This window comes from Hippocampus bargibanti, linkage group LG08 (genome assembly GCF_051943395.1).
Source record: "Hippocampus bargibanti isolate YZ-2025 linkage group LG08, ASM5194339v1, whole genome shotgun sequence".
Classification (NCBI taxonomy): Eukaryota; Metazoa; Chordata; class Actinopteri; order Syngnathiformes; family Syngnathidae; genus Hippocampus; species Hippocampus bargibanti.
In genome coordinates, this window is record NC_142741.1 from 25,318,072 (window position 1) to 25,328,361 (window position 10,290).

The following is a 10,290-nucleotide window of genomic DNA, read 5'->3' on the forward strand; positions in this document are numbered from 1 at the left end:
TTTTAGCCGTAAAAAACGACCATGTTTAGTAAGGCGTTTTTAGCCGTAAAAAACGACCATGTTTAGTAAGGCGTTTTTAGCCGTTAAAAAAAGACCAGGTATAGTAAGGCATTTTTAGCCGAAAAAAAACGACCATGTTTAGTAAGGCGTTTTTAGCCGTAAAAAACAACCATGTTTAGTAAGGCGTTTTTAGCCGTAAAAAACGACCATGTATAGAAAGGCGTTTTTAGCCGAACAAAAAGACCATGTATAGTAAGGCGTTTTTAGCCGTAAAAAACGACCATGTTTAGTAAGGTGTTTTTAACTGTAAAAAACGACCATGTATAGTAAGGCGTTTTTAGCAGAAAAAAAAAGATCATGTATAGTAAGGCGTTTTTAGCCGAACAAAAAGACCATGTATAGTAAGGCGTTTTTAGCCGTAAAAAACGACCATGTTTAGTGAGGCGTTTTTAGCCGTAAAAAACGACCATGTTTAGTAAGGCGTTTTTAGCCGTTAAAAAAAAGACCATGTATAGTAAGGCATTTTTAGCCTAAAAAAAACGACCATGTATAGTATGACGTTTTTAGCCCGAAAAAATGACCATGTATAGTAAGGCGATTTTAGCCGAAAAAAACGACCATGTATAGTAAGGTGTTTTTAGCTAAAAAAACGATCATGTTTAGTAAGGCGTTTTTAACCGTAAAAAACGACCATGTACAGTAAGGCGTTTATAGCCGCAAAAAACGACCACTATCGCATGACGTTTTTAGCCCGAAAAAATGACCATGTATAGTAAGGCATTTTTAGCCGAAAAAAATCGACCATGTATAGTAAGGCGTTTTTAGCCGTAAAAAACGACCATGTATAGTAAGGCGTTTTTAGCTAAAAAAACGACCATGTTTAGTAAGGCGTTTTTAGCCGTAAAAAACGACCATGTATAGTAAGACGTTTTTAGCCGTAAAAAACGACCATGTTTAGTAAGGCGTTTTTAGCCGTAAAAAACGACCATGTATAGTAAGGCGTTTTTAGCCGAAAAAAAACGACCATGTTTAGTAAGGCGTTTTTAGCCGTAAAAAACGACCATGTTTAGTAAGGCGTTTTTAGCCGTTAAAAAAAGACCATGTATAGTAAGGCGTTTTTAGCTAAAAAAAACGACCATGTTTAGTAAGGCGTTTTTAGCCGTAAAAAACGACCATGTATAGTAAGGCGTTTTTAGCTAAAAAAAACCACCATGTTTAGTAAGGCGTTTTTAGCCGTAAAAAACGACCATGTATAGTAAGGCATTTTTAGCCGTAAAAAACGACCATGTATAGTAAGGCATTTTTAGCCGAAAAAAAAAAGATCATGTATAGTAAGGCGTTTTTAGCCGTAAAAAACGACCATGTATAGTAAGGCGTTTTTAGCTAAAAAAACGACCATGTTTAGTAAGGCGTTTTTAACCGTAAAAAACGACCATGTACAGTAAGGCGTTTATAGCCGCAAAAAACGACCACATATCGCATGACGTTTTTAGCCCGAAAAAATGAACATGTATAGTAAGGCATTTTTATCCGAAAAAAACGACCATGTATAGTAAGGCGTTTTTAGCCGTAAAAAACGACCATGTATAGTAAGGCGTTTTTAGCTAAAAAAACGACCATGTTTAGTAAGGCGTTTTTAGCCGTAAAAAGCGACCATGTTTAGTAAGGCGTATTTAGCCGTAAAAAACGACCATGTATAGTAAGGCGTTTTTAGCCGTAAAAAACGACCATGTATAGTAGCGTTTTTAGCCGTAAAAAACGACCATGTTTAGTAAGGCGTTTTTAGCCGTTAAAAAGAGACCATGTATAGCAAGGCATTTTTAGCCGAAAAAAAAACGACCATGTTTAGTAAGGCGTTTTTAGCCGTAAAAAACGACCATGTATAGTAAGGCGTTTTTAGCTAAAAAAACGACCATGTTTAGTAAGGCGTTTTTAGCCGTAAAAAACGACCATGTTTCCTAAGGCGTTTTTAGCCGTAAAAAACGACCATGTTTAGTAAGGCGTTTTTAGCCGTAAAAAACGACCATGTTTAGTAAGGCGTTTTTAACCGAACAAAAAGACCATGTATAGTAAGGCGTTTTTAGCCGTAAAAAACGACCATGTATAGTAAGGCGTTTTTAGCTAAAAAAACGACCATGTTTAGTAAGGCGTTTTTAGCCGTAAAAAACGACCATGTATAGTAAGGCGTTTTTAGCTCAAAAAACGACCATGTTTAGTAAGCCGTTTTTAGCCGTAAAAAACGACCATGTATAGTAAGGCGTTTTTAGCCGTAAAAAACGACCATGTATAGTAAGGCGTTTTTAGCTAAAAAAACGACCATGTTTAGTAAGGCGTTTTTAGCCGTAAAAAACGACCATGTTTCCTAAGGCGTTTTTAGCCGTAAAAAACGACCATGTTTAGTAAGGCGTTTTTAGCCGTAAAAAACGACCATGTATAGTAAGGCGTTTTTAGCCGTAAAAAACGACCATGTATAGTAAGGCGTTTTTAGCCGTAAAAAAAAGACCATGTTTAGTAAGGCGTTTTTAGCCAAACAAAAAGACCATGTATAGTAAGGCGTTTTTAGCCGTAAAAAACGACCATGTTTGGTAAGGTGTTTTTAGCTGTAAAAAACGACCATGTATAGTAAGGCGTTTTTAGCCGAAAAATGACCATGTATGGTCAGGCATTTTTCAAGCCTAAGACACTCTTTACCAGAAAACTTGGCTACACGGGATTCGAACCCTGCACCTCTGCAGTGGTAAACCACAGGACTAACCATTTGCCCATCAAGGTACCTTTATGTCACAGGTAAACGTGAAATTGTGAGGGTTTTTTTTTACCTGAAAATAAGCGACTGGAGTAAGGCATGTTTAGCCGTAAAAAAGACCTTGTGTAGTAAGGCGTTTTTAGCCGAAAAAAACGACCATGTATAGTATGACGTTTTTAGCCCGAAAAAATGACCATGTATAGTAAGGCGATTTTAGCCGAAAAAAACGACCATGTATAGTAAGGCGTTTTTAGTCGTAAAAAACGACCATGTATAGTAAGGCGTTTTTAGCCGAAAAAAACGACCATGTATAGTAAGGCGTTTTTAACCGTAAAAAACGACCATGTACAGTAAGGCGTTTATAGCCGCAAAAAACGACCACTATCGCATGACGTTTTTAGCCCGAAAAAATGACCATGTATAGTAAGGCATTTTTAGCCGAAAAAAATCGACCATGTATAGTAAGGCGTTTTTAGCCGTAAAAAACGACCATGTATAGTAAGGCGTTTTTAGCTAAAAAAACGACCATGTTTAGTAAGGCGTTTTTAGCCGTAAAAAACGACCATGTATAGTAAGACGTTTTTAGCCGTAAAAAACGACCATGTTTAGTAAGGCGTTTTTAGCCGTAAAAAACGACCATGTATAGTAAGGCGTTTTTAGCCGAAAAAAAACGACCATGTTTAGTAAGGCGTTTTTAGCCGTAAAAAACGACCATGTTTAGTAAGGCGTTTTTAGCCGTTAAAAAAAGACCATGTATAGTAAGGCGTTTTTAGCTAAAAAAACGACCATGTTTAGTAAGGCGTTTTTAGCCGTAAAAAACGACCATGTATAGTAAGGCGTTTTTAGCTAAAAAAACCACCATGTTTAGTAAGGCGTTTTTAGCCGTAAAAAACGACCATGTTTAGTAAGGCGTTTTTAGCCGTAAAAAACGACCATGTTTAGTAAGGCGTTTTTAGCCGTTAAAAAAAGACCAGGTATAGTAAGGCATTTTTAGCCGAAAAAAAACGACCATGTTTAGTAAGGCGTTTTTAGCCGTAAAAAACAACCATGTTTAGTAAGGCGTTTTTAGCCGTAAAAAACGACCATGTATAGAAAGGCGTTTTTAGCCGAACAAAAAGACCATGTATAGTAAGGCGTTTTTAGCAGAAAAAAAAAGATCATGTATAGTAAGGCGTTTTTAGCCGAACAAAAAGACCATGTATAGTAAGGCGTTTTTAGCCGTAAAAAACGACCATGTTTAGTAAGGCGTTTTTAGCCGTTAAAAAAAAGACCATGTATAGTAAGGCATTTTTAGCCTAAAAAAAACGACCATGTATAGTAAGGCGTTTTTAGCCGAAAAAAAAACGACCATGTATAGTAAGGTGTTTTTAACTGTAAAAAACGACCATGTATAGTAAGGCATTTTTAGCCGAAAAAAAAAGATCATGTATAGTAAGGCGTTTTTAGCCTAACAAAAAGACCATGTATAGTAAGGCGTTTTTAGCCGTAAAAACGACCAGTAAGGCGTTTTTAGCCGTAAAAAACGACCATGTTTAGTAAGGCGTTTTTAGCCGTAAAAAAAGACCATGTATGGTCAGGCATTTTTTGAGCCTAAGACATCCTTTACCTGAAAACTAGGCTACACGGGATTCGAACCCTGCACCTCTGCAGTGGTAAACCACAGGACTAATCATTTGCCCATTAAGGTACCTTTATGTCACAGGTAAAAGTGAAATTGTGAGGGTTTTTTTTTACCTGAAAATAAGCGACTGGAGTAAGGCATGTTTAGCCGTAAAAAAGACCTTGTGTAGTAAGGCGTTTTTAGCCGAAAAAACGACCATGTATAGTATGACGTTTTTAGCCCGAAAAAACGACCATGTATAGTAAGGTGTTTTTAGCTAAAAAAACGATCATGTTTAGTAAGGCGTTTTTAACCGTAAAAAACGACCATGTACAGTAAGGCGTTTATAGCCGCAAAAAACGACCACTATCGCATGACGTTTTTAGCCCGAAAAAATGACCATGTATAGTAAGGCATTTTTAGCCGAAAAAAATCGACCATGTATAGTAAGGCGTTTTTAGCCGTAAAAAACGACCATGTATAGTAAGGCGTTTTTAGCTAAAAAAACGACCATGTTTAGTAAGGCGTTTTTAGCCGTAAAAAACGACCATGTATAGTAAGACGTTTTTAGCCGTAAAAAACGACCATGTTTAGTAAGGCGTTTTTAGCCGTAAAAAACGACCATGTATAGTAAGGCGTTTTTAGCCGAAAAAAAACGACCATGTTTAGTAAGGCGTTTTTAGCCGTAAAAAACGACCATGTTTAGTAAGGCGTTTTTAGCCGTTAAAAAAAGACCATGTATAGTAAGGCGTTTTTAGCTAAAAAAACGACCATGTTTAGTAAGGCGTTTTTAGCCGTAAAAAACGACCATGTTTAGTAAGGCGTTTTTAGCTAAAAAAACCACCATGTTTAGTAAGGCGTTTTTAGCCGTAAAAAACGACCATGTATAGTAAGGCATTTTTAGCCGTAAAAAACGACCATGTATAGTAAGGCATTTTTAGCCGAAAAAAAAAGATTATGTATAGTAAGGCGTTTTTAGCCGTAAAAAACGACCATGTATAGTAAGGCATTTTTAGCCGAAAAAAAAAGATCATGTATAGTAAGGCGTTTTTAACCGTAAAAAACGACCATGTACAGTAAGGCGTTTATAGCCGCAAAAAACGACCACATATCGCATGACGTTTTTAGCCCGAAAAAATGACCATGTATAGTAAGGCATTTTTAGCCGAAAAAAATCGACCATGTATAGTAAGGCGTTTTTAGCCGTAAAAAACGACCATGTATAGTAAGGCGTTTTTAGCTAAAAAAACGACCATGTTTAGTAAGGCGTTTTTAGCCGTAAAAAACGACCATGTATAGTAAGACGTTTTTAGCCGTAAAAAACGACCATGTTTAGTAAGGCGTTTTTAGCCGTAAAAAACGACCATGTATAGTAAGGCGTTTTTAGCCGAAAAAAAACGACCATGTTTAGTAAGGCGTTTTTAGCCGTAAAAAACGACCATGTTTAGTAAGGCGTTTTTAGCCGTTAAAAAAAGACCATGTATAGTAAGGCGTTTTTAGCTAAAAAAACGACCATGTTTAGTAAGGCGTTTTTAGCCGTAAAAAACGACCATGTATAGTAAGGCGTTTTTAGCTAAAAAAACCACCATGTTTAGTAAGGCGTTTTTAGCCGTAAAAAACGACCATGTATAGTAAGGCATTTTTAGCCGTAAAAAACGACCATGTATAGTAAGGCATTTTTAGCCGAAAAAAAAAGATCATGTATAGTAAGGCGTTTTTAGCCGTAAAAAACGACCATGTATAGTAAGGCATTTTTAGCCGAAAAAAAAAGATCATGTATAGTAAGGCGTTTTTAACCGTAAAAAACGACCATGTACAGTAAGGCGTTTATAGCCGCAAAAAACGACCACATATCGCATGACGTTTTTAGCCCGAAAAAATGAACATGTATAGTAAGGCATTTTTATCCGAAAAAAACGACCATGTATAGTAAGGCGTTTTTAGCCGTAAAAAACGACCATGTATAGTAAGGCGTTTTTAGCTAAAAAAACGACCATGTTTAGTAAGGCGTTTTTAGCCGTAAAAAGCGACCATGTTTAGTAAGGCGTATTTAGCCGTAAAAAACGACCATGTATAGTAAGGCGTTTTTAGACGTAAAAAACGACCATGTATAGTAAGCGTTTTTAGCCGTAAAAAACGACCATGTTTAGTAAGGCGTTTTTAGCCGTTAAAAAGAGACCATGTATAGCAAGGCATTTTTAGCCGAAAAAAAAAACGACCATGTTTAGTAAGGCGTTTTTAGCCGTAAAAAACGACCATGTATAGTAAGGCGTTTTTAGCTAAAAAAACGACCATGTTTAGTAAGGCGTTTTTAGCCGTAAAAAACGACCATGTATAGTAAGGCGTTTTTAGCCGTAAAAAACGACCATGTTTCCTAAGGCGTTTTTAGCCGTAAAAAACGACCATGTTTAGTAAGGCGTTTTTAGCCGTTAAAAAAAGACCATGTATAGTAAGGCGTTTTTAGCCGTAAAAAACGACCATGTTTAGTAAGGCGTTTTTAGCCGAACAAAAAGACCATGTATAGTAAGGCGTTTTTAGCCGTAAAAAACGACCATGTTTAGTAAGCCGTTTTTAGCCGAACAAAAAGACCATGTATAGTAAGGCGTTTTTAGCCGTAAAAAACGACCATGTTTAGTAAGGCATTTTAAGCCGAAAAAAAAAGATCATGTATAGTAAGGCGTTTTTAGCCGTAAAAAACGACCATGTATAGTAAGGCGTTTTTAGCCGTAAAAAACGACCATGTATAGTAAGGCGTTTTTAGCTAAAAAAACGACCATGTTTAGTAAGGCGTTTTTAGCCGTAAAAAACGACCATGTTTAGTAAGGCGTTTTTAGCCGTAAAAAACGACCATGTTTAGTAAGGCGTTTTTAGCCGAACAAAAAGACCATGTATAGTAAGGCGTTTTTAGCCGTAAAAAACGACCATGTTTAGTAAGGCGTTTTTAGCCGTAAAAAACGACCATGTTTAGTAAGGCGTTTTTAGCCGTAAAAAACGACCATGTTTAGTAAGGCGTTTTTAGCCGTAAAAAAACGACCATGTTTAGTAAGGCGTTTTTAGCCGTTAAAAAAAAGACCATGTATAGTAAGGCATTTTTAGCCTAAAAAAAAACGACCATGTATAGTAAGGCGTTTTTAGCCGTAAAAAAACGACCATGTTTCGTAAGGCGTTTTTAGCCGTAAAAAACGACCATGTTTAGTAAGGCGTTTTTAGCCGAACAAAAAGACCATGTATAGTAAGGCGTTTTTAGCCGTAAAAAAACGACCATGTTTAGTAAGGCGTTTTTAGCCGTAAAAAACGACCATGTTTAGTAAGGCGTTTTTAGCCGTAAAAAACGACCATGTTTAGTAAGGCGTTTTTAGCCGTAAAAAAACGACCATGTTTAGTAAGGCGTTTTTAGCCGTTAAAAAAAAGACCATGTATAGTAAGGCGTTTTTAGCCGAAAAAAAAGACCATGTATAGTAAGGCGTTTTTAGCCGTAAAAAACGACCATGTATAGTAAGGCGTTTTTAGCCGTAAAAAACGACAATGTTTAGTAAGGCGTTTTTAGCCGAACAAAAAGACCATGTATAGTAAGGCGTTTTTAGCCGTAAAAAACGACCATGTTTAGTAAGGCGTTTTTAGCCGTAAAAAACGACCATGTTTAGTAAGGCGTTTTTAGCCGTTAAAAAAAAGACCATGTATAGTAAGGCATTTTTAGCCTAAAAAAAACGACCATGTATAGTAAGCCGTTTTTAGCCGTAAAAAACGACCATGTTTAGTAAGGCGTTTTTAGCCGTAAAAAACGACCATGTATAGTAAGGCGTTTTTAGCCGTAAAAAACGACCATGTATAGTAAGGCGTTTTTAGTCGTAAAAAACGACCATGTATAGTAAGGCGTTTTTAGCCGTAAAAAACGACCATGTTTAGTAAGGCGTTTTTAGCCGTAAAAAACGACCATGTTTAGTAAGGCATTTTTAGCCGAAAAAAACGACCATGTATAGTAAGGCATTTTTAGCCGAAAAAAAAAGATCATGTATAGTAAGGCGTTTTTAGCCGTAAAAAACGACCATGTATAGTAAGGCATTTTTAGCCGAAAAAAAATGACCATGTATAGTAAGGCATTTTTAGCCGAAAAAAACAACCATGTTTAGTAAGGCATTTTTAGCCGAAAAAAACGACCATGTATAGTAAGGCATTTTTAGCCGAAAAAAAATGACCATGTATAGTAAGGCATTTTTAGCCGAAAAAAACGACCATGTTTAGTAAGGCGTTTTTAGCCGTAAAAAACGACCATGTTTAGTAAGGCGTTTTTAGCCGTAAAAAACGACCATGTATAGTAGCGTTTTTAGCCGTAAAAAACGACCATGTTTAGTAAGGCGTTTTTAGCCGTTAAAAAAAGACCATGTTTAGTAAGGCGTTTTTAGCCGAACAAAAAGACCATGCATAGTAAGGCGTTTTTAGCCGAAAAAAACGACCATGTATAGTAAGGCGTTTTTAGCCGTAAAAAACGACAATGTTTAGTAAGGCGTTTTTAGCCGAACAAAAAGACCATGTATAGTAAGGTGTTTTTAGCCGTAAAAAACGACCATGTTTAGTAAGGCGTTTTTAGCCGTAAAAAACGACCATGTTTAGTAAGGCGTTTTTAGCCGTTAAAAAAAAGACCATGTATAGTAAGGCATTTTTAGCCTAAAAAAAACGACCATGTATAGTAAGGCGTTTTTAGCCGTAAAAAACGACCATGTTTCGTAAGGCGTTTTTAGCCGTAAAAAACGACCATGTCTTGTAAGCCGTTTTTAGCCGATCAAAAAGACCATGTATAGTAAGGCGTTTTTAGCCGTAAAAAACGACCATGTTTAGTAAGGCGTTTTTAGCCGTAAAAAACGACCATGTTTAGTAAGTCGTTTTTAGCCGTAAAAAAACGACCATGTTTAGTAAGGCGTTTTTAGCCGTTAAAAAAAAGACCATGTATAGTAAGGCGTTTTTAGCCGTAAAAAACGACCATGTTTAGTAAGGCGTTTTTAGCCGAAAAAAAAGACCATGTTTAGTAAGGCGTTTTTAACTGTAAAAAACGACCATGTTTAGTAAGGCGTTTTTAGCAGTAAAAAACGACCATGTTTAGTAAGGCGTTTTTAGCAGTAAAAAACGACCATGTTTAGTAAGGCGTTTTTAGCCGTTAAAAAAAAGACCATGTATAGTAAGGCGTTTTTAGCCGTGAAAAACGACCATGATTCGTAAGGCGTTTTTAGCCGTAAAAAAACGACCATGTATAGTATGGCGTTTTTAGCCCGTAAAAAACGACCATGTATAGTAAGCCGTTTTTAGCTGAACAAAAAGACCATGTATAGTAAGGCGTTTTTAGCCGAACAAAAAGACCATGTTTAGTAAGGCGTTTTTAGCCGTGAAAAACGACCATGTATAGTAAGGCGTTTTTAGCCGTAAAAAACGACCATGTTTAGTAAGGTCTCTTCCATGACCTGATCAATTTGTAACCTGGCTAATGAGCTCTTCCTGTGAAGGAGTTTCAAGTCGTAAATTACTTCTGTGATAAAGTAGTTTCCCAAGTCCTAAATTCTGCCCAAGGCCAGATCTCCTAGATGAAGATGACAGTTTAACTTGCTGTGTCTGTTGACCTCAGATTGACCCTAGCTTTTTTTGTGCTTCAAATGTGTATTCGAGTCACACATGTTGACTAAACATATAACAGCATGAAACTTTTAAATGTGATCACTTCTTATTCTGTCTAATCTCTATCAGCGTTTTACACATGATACTTAAATAAATACGTTAAGTGGATCAAAAGGAAAAAGTTGAAACAACTTGACCGATTTTTTTATTGTATTTTATTTTTAATCCTTTATTGCCTCCCCCCCCATACGGCACGATATGTCAAATGGGATAGCGGCTCCCCTTCTTTGCTTTTTCATATTGAAGAGCGATCACGTGTTGATAATGTCACTGCTAGATT